Source organism: Atractosteus spatula, assembly GCF_055471065.1.
Source record: "Atractosteus spatula isolate fAtrSpa1 chromosome 10 unlocalized genomic scaffold, fAtrSpa1.hap1 SUPER_10_unloc_5, whole genome shotgun sequence".
Lineage (NCBI taxonomy): Eukaryota > Metazoa > Chordata > Actinopteri > Semionotiformes > Lepisosteidae > Atractosteus > Atractosteus spatula.
Genome location: NW_028296625.1, coordinates 1088960 through 1102037, shown reverse-complemented (window position 1 = coordinate 1102037; position 13078 = coordinate 1088960). Strand labels below are relative to the sequence as shown.

The 13078-nt window shown below is 45.4% G+C and overlaps 1 pseudogene; it reads right to left on the bottom strand.

Annotated features, from left to right (window-relative positions):
- Nucleotides 1–3530: 3530 nt before the first annotated feature.
- On the bottom strand, nt 3531–3649 carry LOC148812091 (5S ribosomal RNA; annotated as a pseudogene).
- Between the last annotated feature and the right edge of the window lie 9429 nt (nt 3650–13078).

The following is a 13078-nucleotide window of genomic DNA, read 5'->3' as shown; positions in this document are numbered from 1 at the left end:
CGGTTAAGGCTCGAAAACCCTCCAATGTGGCTGAATTACAACAATTCTGCAAAGATGAGTGGGCCAAAATTCCTCCACAGCACTGTAAAAGACTCATTGCCAGTTATCGCAAACGCTTGATTGCAGTTGTTGCTGCTAAGGGTTGCCCAACCAGTTATTAGGTTTAGCGGGCAATCACTTTTTTCACACAGGGCCATGTAGGTTTGGATTTTTTTCCCCTTAATAATAAAAACCTTCATTTAAAAACTGCATTTTGTGTTTACTTGTGTTATCTTTGTCTAATATTTCAATTTGTTTGATGATCTGAAACATATCAGTGTGACAAACATGCAAAAAAATAAGAAATCAGGAAGGGGGCAAACACTTTTTCACACCACTGTAGCTGGGTTGCGTTTTGTAGTCTGTAATGGTGCGTATACCACTCCACATTGTCCGTGTGTTGCAGCCGTGATAATATGACTCTAGTTTTACTCTGTAGTTGTATTTAGCTCTTTTGATGGCTTTCCTGAGGTTGTATCTGGATTTTTTGTATTTACCCATATCGCCAGAATTGAAAGCAGCTGTCCTAGCTTTCAGTTTGGCACGTATCTCACCATTTATCCACTGTTTCTGATTTGGATATGTGCGAACAGTAATCCTGGGAACCACGTCTTCAATACATTCGCTGATGTAGCCAGTAACATAGTCCGTATACAGATTGATATTATTTTCGGCAGCTTCGCGGAAGATCTGCCAGTCAGTGGTAGCAAAACAGTGATTTAGTATAAAATCTGATTCATCCGACCAACGTTGAATGGTTCTTAACGCTGGCCTCTCCTGTTTAAGCTTCTGCTTGTAAACGGGAAGTAGCAGAACGGAGGCGTGATCAGATTTGCCGAAAGGAGGAGGGGGGAGGGCTTTGTAACCATCCCGGAAGGGAGTGTAAACATTGACCAACGTGTTTGTTCCGTGCGTCGGGCAATCGATGTATTCATGTAGATTAGGCATTGTTTTTTTCAAGTTCGCACTGTTGAAATCACCCGCTATGATGAATGCCCCCTCAGGATGTGTATTCTCCTGTCTGTTAAGGTGAGAGTGTAGTTCATCCAGTGCCTTTGTGTAATTTGCCTGTGGTGGAATATACACCACTGTGAGAACTACCGATGTGAACTCCCTCGGGAGATAGAAAGGGCGACATTTTATTGTCAAATGTTCAAGATGTGTAGAGCAAGATGTTGAAATAATCTCCACGTCTGTACACCAGGAATTGTTTACCATGAAGCATACCCCGCCCCCTTTGCTCTTACCCGAATCCGTTGTTCTGTCCTGACGGTGAACAGAAAATCCTCCCGGGAGGATAGCAGAGTCCGGAACAGACGGGTCAAGCCAGGTTTCAGTTAATGCCAGCACATTGCTGTTCTTGATGTCCCGTTGGAAAGTAAGTCTTGCTCTCTGTTCACCCAGTTTATTGTCCAGTGACTGAACATTAGCAAGAAGTATACTCGGGGCTGGGAGCGATTTGCTGCGTTGCCTCAATCTTACCAGAACGCCTGCCCGTTTACCCCTCTTCCTATGATGCCGTCTTCTTCCCAGTACAGGTACAGGTGAGACACCACAGTCCAGATAGTCGGCAGTAATTATTGGTGTAGATTTAACTGTGCCAATATTCGATCTTATGTTTATAAGTGTTTGTCGGTTATAACTAATCACTGAGCAAGCAGTATGTGCAGTTAGCAGTACGAAAAACAACAAAAAATAAAAAAATAGACAAGGACGAATGGGAGCTCGCAGGACGGCAGCCTTCCCTGTCGGCCCCATCTTGCATGTTTTCTCCTGTGTCTCGGTGCAGTGTCAGTGAACTGTAGCATCCACTCAGTTTGTGAATATTGGGGTGACAAGAGCTCTGTGCTAGTCTATCTAGGTGCTATAAAATCCCTTTCATTTGTAGGAGAACAAGTCTTGTTCTGCATCTGCAGTTCATGCTTTTCTGATCACTGTGGCTGAACATTTCCTTTTGTTGGATTCAGAACCTCACCCGGACAGAAACTAGGATGAAAATTATTTTATTATTTTCAGTTCCTTTTCACGTTATCTATGTTCAGGCAACTCAAGTGTGTTTGACTACTTGGTGTATATCTAGTTTAAAAAATGAGCTTTGACAATTTAATTTAGACAAGGTTATTGATGATATTTCCTTGCTATCTCAAAATTAAATTTTTTAGCCTCTTATGTATGAATATTATTTCCTTTTGAATTCTCCTCTAAGATCACATTAAAGGTTTTATTCTCTTCTCCTGTGTTTTCAGGGTCAGAGGCCAGTGCTCTCCCTGAAGCTGGGGAAAGGGCTCCTCTTGAACAGCAGCACAGTGAGGGGGAGTGGGGCTCCAGTCTGATGCAGGAGACAGAGCTCACTGCTGCAGAAGAGAAAGAAGCACTCAGTGAGCAGCACACAGACAGCAGACAGAGTGTCAAGGATCTGGACTCTGTGCCCATGATGAAGGCAGAGCCGGAGAGTGAGACACCTGGGCTCTTAGTAGCTGAGGACTTTACAAAGAAGATTAATAATCTAGATACTAACAATATTAGACAAGGTTGTAAAGAACTTGACTGTGACTCTGTACAAAATCACAAAAAACAACTGTATGCATTTAATCTTAAAATGCAGGATGTGGATCCTCAGTTGATTGACCCTGCAGATCAGCAGACTGATGTACCTGAAGAGAACAGTACTGAGTCACACACAGAGTTAGGACAGGGAGGAACAACAGCAGCTCCTACAGCGCTTGATGATAATAAGGCCTTGTTCTGTTAGAGTGGAGAGACTGTCATTGCAGAAGTGTTTTAAACAAATGAATAATGCTTTAGTATATAAGAACTTTACAGAGATGTATAATAATGTGGACACTAAGATTATATCAAAGATTATATCTGATGTGCTTGGTCCAATATCAGATATGGAAGAGTTACGACACCACGAACTGCGTGGCTGCGATAGGATCCCAGTTCGAAAGGAGTCGATGATACTGCTGGTTCTCGGTTTCTTTTAGTTAGAGGTCCGGAGAGGCATTTCAAGCTGGTTCCGGACATTCATTCCCTTTTCAAAGTCAGTTGTTTTGCTGTAGTCTGCATTATTTAGGCTGATTATCGAGGTTAGCCTTTATTTGGTCATGGGGACCTCGGTACTGTATGCTAATTCTAAAGACAGTTTCACCCATTTTCTGATTGCTAGGTTCTGTACCAGTGCAGACATGTCAAACAGTGAATGGCTGTACCTCTATTGTATCCGTGCTCAATGAATGAAATCAGTAATAAATGAATATATGTATAGTTGTACGAAAAACAAGTGGTTTATCGACTCATCTTCATTTGTAGATTTCGAGGCAGCTTCGATATTCGTTTTACAAACGGGGTTTTTTTTTATATGGGTCACACACATGCCATAGCAACAAAACATCTCTAGAGATGAGGCTATAGATCACCTTTCCATCCTCCAGGTTTTCCTCCCAAAGCCTACGGCACCAATGGCGACCCCTGCTGGCCGAGAGAGCAAAAGCTTGCAGCACCAGGTATTCCCAGGCGGTCTCCCATCCAAGTACTAACGAGACCCGACCCTGCTTAGCTTCTGAGATCAGACGAGATCGGGCGCGTTGAGGGTGGTGTGGCCGCAAGTGAAAGCAGTGGCGCCTGACTCGCTACTTGAAGCTGTGTGTGGCTGGGGCTCCGTGCTCCCCGAGCAGGACTGAAGGATCGATCGTGTGCAACTCTTTGGAAAGGAGCTTCATTCCAAATCGCATTGCGTGCCTGGATGTTGGCGAATGTGCTCCCTAGTGTTGGCTTGTCTCGCACTGGAGGAGGACAAACAAACTGCACGGAGGAGCACAAGGCAAGTCTTCACAAGACAAAAACCTCCAGTGCACAGCACTCTGAAAACATTTCTGGGCTGTCGCGTGTTTATTTCAGCACATAAAGCGCACCAGTCCAACACGTCGGCCGGGCGCGCGGCGCCTCCGCCCTCTTGTGGCCTTGCGGCGTCAGAGCAAGAGGTTCCTTCTCGCTGCCTTTCCGCTGTGTTGCAGAGCCCCGAGAGGGAACCTGGAGCGCACACTTTCTGGGGGGGGGGGGACAGTGTTCGCGCTCTGCCCCCGGTCTCTTGCACGAGTACTAAATCTCACGGCGCCAGCCAGCGGCCAGGAGACAAGTACAATATCGCGGGACAGGGGGGCCTCTTCATTGATTGTTACATATGAGACGGGGATTAGGAGGAGACCCCGACTGATTGGTAAAGGGGAACACTAACACCAGAGTGACACCCCCGGCGTCTCTTTTTGAGAGACGTCTTGGGATTTCTTAATGGCCAAGGAGGGTCGGGACCTCGGTTTTACGCCTCCCCCGAAGGACGGCGCCTGTTTGTGCAGCAGAGTGTCGCCATCAGGATGCTGGGGCATAAGAAAGCCACACAGACCGCAGGGTGAGCGCTCCCTACTGGTCCCAGTCACACCTCTTGCAGGAGCAGCAGCAACCTGAGCTTTTCCGGGGGGAATCTCCCATCAGGGTGCCGGCTAGGCTCACACCTGCTGGGCTGCCGTGGGTGAGCCCAGTCGAGAGTCGCAGGGTGAGATCTAGTCACCGGGGAGAAACGATACAAGCGAAGGATTACTCGGCTCCCAGCACTTGAAATGACCGACAAATGACTCGTTCCTGCTGGAGCTGAATGTACCTGCATGTGTCGTGTCGTCTTCTTCCTCCGGCCCGCTGTGTTTGCTGTATTGTCATTGAAGCCGGCCCCCGAGACGAGACGGGCTGTTCCTGTGCCCCAATTAACACTTTACAGGTGCCATTCCCCGGCATTGTGGCCATTGTCGGTGGTCACACGCGATAAGATAAGGTGGAGGAGAGCGGGGCATGCCCAGCGCCAGACATTCAAGGAGGGGGCTGTGCGAGGTGAGGTGAGGTGAGGTGTGACACACCGGCTGTGCTGACCCCTGTGAATTCCCCAAATGTGGGAATCTCAACTGCATAATTTCTGGGAGTGGGGGCCTGCGTTCGCGCTCTCCCCTGATGTGCTTGGTCCAATATCAGATACAGAAGAATTACGACACCACGATCTGCGTCGCTGCGATAGGATCCCAGTTCAACAGGAGTCGATGACACTGCTGGGTCTCGGTTTCTTTTAGTTAGAGGTCCGGAGAAGCATTTCAAGCTAGTTACACTACTCCTTCCGGAGATTCATTCCCTTTTCAAAGTCAGTCATTTTGCTGTAGTCTGCATTCTTTAGGCTGATTATCGAGGTTAGCCTTTATTTGGTCATGGGGACCTCGGTACTGTATGCTAATTCTAAAGACAGTTTCACCCGTTTTCTGATTGCTAGGTTCTGTACCAGTCGATAAACCACTTGTTTTTCGTATAACTATACATATATTCATTTATTACTGATTTCATTCATTGAGCACGGATACAATAGAGGTACAACCATTCACTGTTTGACATGTCTGCACTGGTAGATGTCCGATGATTCCGATGTCCACTTCCAAAATTTACTGGCGAACTGATGTCACTCATACGTGCGTGTCTTAAAGCGACAGCTACCAATTTCAGTGTCAGATTTAAAATATCCACTCCGTAACCACCCGGTTACACAAGCAAACTACATAAATATGAGAAAACACGCAAGAGAGTTGTCACTCAGAGTGTCGAAGGGTCAATGTATACTGGGGCTCAGTTGAAATGCAACGTCAGGACTTTTCCGAATTATGTCACACGAAGAGAGCAGAGCCTTTTCCACCCTGCCACATGTGTCTTGGTAACTCGCCGTGATCGTATAGTGGTCAGTACTTTGTGTTGTGGCCGCAACAACCCCAGTTCAAATCTGGGTCACGGCAGAATAGGGGCGTCTGCTTTTACTACTTGCACGAATGAAGGCAAAAAAAAGCCAATCGATGGGAACGAACGGCGCTTTACAGAGGAGTACTGCCTGACTGGATCGTTGATGAACGACAAAGGCCACTCCGACCTCTTCTCTGTTTTCTTCAATGACTTACTAACGATCTTCTTCACATTCGCCCATGCAGGGGAAGCCAGTTACACCAAAGCAAACGCAGGAAAGTGCATTTCAAGCAGAGACCAGGAGGGACCTGTTTACACCGAGAGTGGTCGGAGTATGGAACAATGCGCCCAGCCCTGTTGCTGGAGCCGATTCTTGATGAGATTTTCAGCTCACTAAGAGGCCCCCGCTTATCTTTTGCTTATCTTTCTGTTGTTCTCGCTGGTGCTGCGCTGCTTTTGAGCCGACAGAGCTCATCTTGGTCTGTCGGCACAGCCCAATTGCAAATGATTGGCTCCGCGTACAGAAGGAACGTGCGTTTGGTACAAGAGTACATGAAGGCACCGGAAATACATTGGGAACAAATGACCGGTGGCTCAAGACCTCTGTGAAATACGGGAGCATGCAAAAAGAGGCTGTTTCCGCCCGGTCTCAAACCGGGGACCTTTCACATGTGAGGCAAACATGATTACCGCTACAGTACAGAAACCTGCAGGGGCCTCTGCTGGTGTCTCGCTTGCGTTTCGGGCTGAGAAAGGGAAGCGTCACTTTAGGCAGGGCGCGCTGGAGAGAGGAACAAAGGGCGTGATGAAACAAAATGCCGAAACCCGCGATCAAACCAGGGACCTTTAGATCTTCAGTCTTACACTTTCCCAACTGATCTATTTCGGCTGTGCGCGCTGCACACATCCACCTGCTCCAGCCTTCCTGTGTTGCGGCATGCGCACACCAAGAGGAGCGGGAGAGTGTTGCAGGAACGTCACTCAGAAGGAAAGCCACCCAGCTGCGCCCTCTGAGCTCTGCCCAGCGCATCTTGATCGCGTGGACTCCTGCCTGCGACGGGCAGGAAACAATTAGCAAGAACAGAACAACACCCCACAGGTGTCTCATGACCACACCTAAGGTTGTGACACGTGGAGGGGTGAGGGGTTGCCGGACTACTTTGGAGCAGAGCTTGGGCGGAGGGGGGGCGGGAAAGCAGACAAAGAGGTGACACCTCAAGGTCTGCACGATCACAGCTCTCCGCCGCCCCAGGCTTCCGCTTGATAAGCTACTGGATACACCTGCCCCTCCTCACACAGACCGTGGAAAACCCCCGAGTGGCAGGGCACTCTCTTCCTCCCAGGAGCCCTTGGACACGATGCACAGACAGAGGGACGGGAACCACCGCCTGCAACACGGCTCCAGGCAGGACTCCACTCCGCAGGAGCCGCAGAGCAGAGGAGATGGGGGCTGCTTAGCTCCTATGCAGAGACTTGAGCTGTTGTTGCTGCGGACACTGTATTTTCTTTTCTCAGGGTAAGAGTGAATGTTGAGTTGCCCTTAGAAATGAAGCAGAACACTTCAACGGTACTGGTGTGTGTTTGTGTGAGAGGGGGCTTAGCCCTCTTACATTTGCTAGTTCAAAGTTGTACAACCCATTTGTATCTGCTAGGCGGCGCAGCCGTTGTGTACAAAGAACGCTTTGAAAGGTGTCAAAAGCAACTCATTCCGAGTTGGTCGTTTGTGTTTTCGAAATGCTGAATTGTTGCGAAATGCTGAAATGATCTCACGGCTCCTTGGTTGTCATTTTTTCTCCGTAAAGGAATCACAGCACGCGTCGGCTTCCAGCACGGTGGGTCGGGACACGATGCCAGGGGTCGACAAGAGCAATGTCTTCCTCGTTAGTATAGTGGTGAGTATCCCCGCCTGTCATGTAGGAGACCGGGGTTCGCTTCCCCGTCGGGGAGTCGCTCTTCTTCTACCTCCTTAGAGAAAGGACTGCCTTTCACTTCTCTGTGTCTTCTTTCACAGCACCATACATCGTTTCATTGCTCTCACTTTCAGAGCCTCTGCATGGCACACGACTCGACATAAGGACGCGCGTTAAAGTGAAAGCAGGAAGCGCTCACAAGTGACTCTGGACCTCAACACCTGTTGATGGGTTACATTTGTCAGACACAGCAGTGGAGCCCAAGCCCACCTATACACATACTCACACACACTGACAGATATATGCACACACACTCACACATTATCACACACTGAAAGACCCACATCCAAATATTCACACACAGACACTACACACACACACAGACACTACGAATACTTATAGACACACATCCACAAACTCACAAACATACACTCACACACCACACACTCCTCACAAACACCACACACATACACTCATAACTACAAATACACTATAAATAACACTAATACAAATGCCACTAATATTGCAACAGTAGCACTATCACTAAGACTTACACTATCATCCTCTCTAACACTGACACAAAATACTACTACACTAATAATACTAATAATAACAGTAATGCTATCACTAAAACTAACATGACTACTAGTGTAAATAATCTAACCTTATCTCTGTAATTATCACTAATATTAACAGGAATACTAGCATTAAAACAATCAATAGCACTATCATCATTAATACTCACATGAAAACTATCATTAATATTAAAACTACCGATTGCACTCACACTAATATTAACATGAAAACACTAATATTAGTATTAGTTGCTGTCCGTGACGTCACACTGCTCTTTGTGACGAAGGCGAGACACCTAGCCGTGGACAGTGACGTGGCGCCTGTTGCTGTGGTTACCATACTGATGATTTGTAAACAGTGGAAAAATGCATTTAAACTGTTACCTACACAAATTTATCAACTTGGAACATAATTTTTAAGCTCTAGCATACAATTCCTAAACAATCATTTGAATAATAATTCTTTAATTTCAGATTGAACATTGTTAACACTAAAGGCAATATGGTAATTGATCGATACAGGCTGTATTGACTGTTTTCTAGATATTAAAAACAGGGTCAAAATGGGAAAAGAATTAGTAGTCACCAATCCGTGAAGTTAATCAATTATTCTACGGTTCTCCAGTTGAATTAATTGGTTGTCGATAGATAAGTGATCAATAACTCTCCTCCGTGCGCTCTACTCGCCTCCCGCGGTCTCGCTCTCTGATCCTGGTGCTCTAGCTGGTGTCCGTGACATCACAGCGCTCTTTCTGACGGAGCAGACATGTCTCCGCTGGAAGAGAGTGCTGTCCGGAGCCCAGGGGGCTTTTCTTACAGATATAACATCTCCAATAATAAAGACGATTCGTAACAGCTGGAAATGGAGAGTGACAAACCAAGGAATAAAATTCATTAAACCAAAAAAAATAGTTTACTTCACAGACTAAAATAATTGTATAGCATACTCCCGTAGAGCAGAAGAGAAAGGGCACAAGTCCCTGTAATGAGCTCTTTTAAGCATTTTAAACGAATCTCCACAGGATAGAAGCCAGGAGGATCAGACACCTGATCCTGAAGGTTGAAGAGTATCTCCTGGTTTTATTTCCACCCGAGCTCTCAGCTCCTCAGCCGGTTTGATGATTTAATTAACTGTATAACTGTTATCAGACTCTGTTTAACTGTATATTTATAAGACTGTCTGCGAGAGATGTGTGGGAGACGCTGAATCCCAGGGCTGGTGTGGAATCACACACAGACAGGTCTTCTGTGTGATCAGAGTCCCACTGCTCAGAGCTAAAGACTGGTCAACTGGTCACTATTGTAGACACAACCATTTGTCTGCTGCTGCTGAGAATCATAATACACTGGTAAGAGTGGCAATACTCACAACCAATTAATTCAACTGAAGAACCGTAGAATCATCGATTAACTTCACTGATTGGTGAGAACGAATTATTTTCCCATTTTGACCCTGTTTTTAATATCTAGAATACAATTCAACTGAAGAACTCAGATTTTCAGGATAAAGAGAAGGATGGAGATGAGCTTCTGTCTGTTCAGGAGGTAGGAGTTTTGGTAAAGTACTGAGGGATCCAATGCTCTGTGTGTGAGTCTGAGCTGTGAATCTGACTGAGAGGAGATACATTTTTTTATTCTGCCTGTGAGAAGTCTTTTCCTTTGCCAATCAATGTTACATCCCATTCAGATACTCTACACAGACTGTCAGAGTGAGAGAAAAGGAGAGAGAGATGGACAGATAAGAGCACACACAGCGAGAGAGACAGGAAGTGGGAGAGAGAGGAGAAGGAGCAGGAAGAGAGTGCAGGTGTTCAACCACACTGTGACCACAGGAGACAGGAGGCTTTTCTCAGCTGCTGAGGAGCTCAGGGCTCATGGCCACTCAGGCTCAGAGGCTCTGGCAGCAGTCAGGTCTGGGAGCTTCTCCTCATACTGACTCTGGAGCTCTAAGAGTCAGCCTCCATTCTGACAGGAATAGCCCCTCCTGTTCAGCCCTGAAAGACACACTGAGAGAGCTGTTAGAGCCCTGAGACAGCTGTGTGGGTAGAAGACCTGTCACCCTGTAGAGCTCTGAACACTGGGCTCCCCTGTGTTCCTCACTGTACAGGAACAGAGCTCTGACTGGACTCCCTGTGTGTCTCTGTACAGCAGTAGAGCTCTGAGCACTGGGCTCCACTGTGTGCCTCACTGTACAGGAACAGAGCTCTGACTGGACTCTCTGTGTGTCTCTGTACAGCGCTAGAGATCTGAACACTGGGCTCCCCCATGTGTCTTCCTGTACACCTCATCACACTGCACTGCACAAACCACAAACTCACTGCACAGTCTGACCTGCAGTTCCAGTAAAGCTCTGTCGAAACAGGCCCATTTCCTAAAGACAGGGGAGTGAAGAGATAGTGCAGTTTTACTGAAGATAATATGTCCCTCTGTAAAAATGTGCTTTCATGTCATTATATGACATTTTTTCATGCTTGCCCAGCAGGAATTGTGGCCTTAAATCACAGCTGTTCAGCTGTAATAACAAGAACTGATTGTTTCTAGTTAATCATTTTGTTGTTTTTTAGTACTTTGAAACAGACTCCTGCTCTTCTGCTCCTGTAGTTATTATGGTGAAGCTGCAACAAATACTACTGCTGCTATTACTACCACTAAATACTGCTACTACAACTATGACAGCTACTACTACTGCTGCCACTGATACAACAGCAACTAGTAATATTTTACTGCTACTACTAAACCTACTGGTACTACTGTTCCTACTGCTGCAGGTACTAGTGTTACTGGTACTACTGCTGCCACTGCTACTACTTCTGCTACTATTAATAAGGAGGATGAGAGCTGTGTTCTCACTGTTCAGCCTTGGTCTATTAACAAGTACTGATGTTTTCTTTTTGTTGTTTTTCCGACTTTGACTCCTGCTCTTCTGCTCCTGCTGCTGCAATTATTAAAGTGAAGCTCCGACACAGCTCTACTATATTGTTGAACTAAAGATTTTAAATACAGCATAACTACTACTACTATTGTTACTATTGCTCATGGTTCTAGTGTTACTACTGCTACTACAGCTACTACTACTGCTGCCACTGATACAACTGCAACTAATAAAATTTTACAGCTACTGCTATTGCTACTACTAATGTTTCTAAAGCTACTAGTAGTACTGTTACTGCTACTAATACTGCTGCTACTGACACAACTGCTACTACCACTACTACCATTATTACTACGACCATGACTTAAGATTCTAATACTAATTCTGATACTAATACTCCTGCTACTATGACTGCTGTCATTACTACTAATAGTGATACAAACAGAGCACTCACAGCTCTGTAGACATTGGTCTGGACTCTAGAAAGTGATTCGATTTGCAAGCAGCTTTGGACCTCAACACCTGTTGATGGGTCACTTCTATCAGACACAACATTGGAGCCCAAGCCCACCTACAAACACATTCACACACACTGAGAGATACAGTATACACCTACACACTCACACACATTCACACACACAGACACTACACTTACCGACTTGCACCATACGCATTTATACACACAATCAGACACATACATGCACAAATACAAACTAGCACACATTCACAGACACACACATACTGTAGACACTACACTCAGAGATACACACCCACACACTGATACGCACACAATTACAGAATCACACATAGACAGTACACATACTCACAGACACAAACTCACACACTGACGGACACCACATACACTCTTACCTACAGTTACACTATAACAAACACTAACAAAAATACCACTAATATTACAACAGTAACACTATCACTATGACTAACACTATCATTATTACTAACAATAACACAAACTTACTACTACACTACTAATACTTATAATAACAGTAATGCTATCACTAAAACTAACATGACTACTAGTGTAAATAGTCTAACAGTAAATCTATAATAAGCACTAATAGTACATGAATACTAGCATTAAAACTATCAGTAGCGCTATCAACATTAATACTCACATGAACACTAGCATTAATATTAAAACTACCAGTTGTACTCTCACTCATATTAACAGGAATACACTAGCATTAGTATTAGTAGCTGTCCGTGACGTCACACCGCTCTTTGTGACGAAGGTGAGACGCCTAGCCGGGCACAGTGATGTGGCGCGTGTCATACTTATGATTTGTAAACAAATGGAAAATGCATTTAAACTGTTACTTTAACAAATTTATCAACTTGGAATATAATTCTCTAGCTCTAGGATTAAATTCCTAAATAATAATTTGAATAACCATCCTTTAATTTCGGATTGAACATTATTAACACTAAACGCACTATGGTACTGTAATTGATCGATACAGGCGGTATTGACCGTTTTCTAGATATTTAAAACAGGGTCAAGAACGGGAAAAGAATCAGTACTCACCAATCGGTGAAGTTAATCGTTAATTCTACGGTTCTTCAGTTGAATTAATAGATTGTTGATAGATAAGTGATCAATAACTCTTCGCAGCGCGCTCTGCGCGCCTCCCGAGGTCTCGCATTCTGATCCCGGCGCCCTGGCTGGTGTCTCTGACGTCACAGTGCTCTTTCTAAAATATATAACATCTCCAAAAAAAAAACACACCGGGCTTTGAAGAGAGGCAATTCATAACAGCTGGAGAAGGTGTGATATTTGTGTGCGTTAGCAGTGAAACTGCATGTTGATTGATGAAGGGCTGAGCGGGAAACAACGGTTGCTCAGGGTCACAGGTCATAGTGAATTTAGGAGCTAACTGGTTCGGAGTTACAGGTTAAAT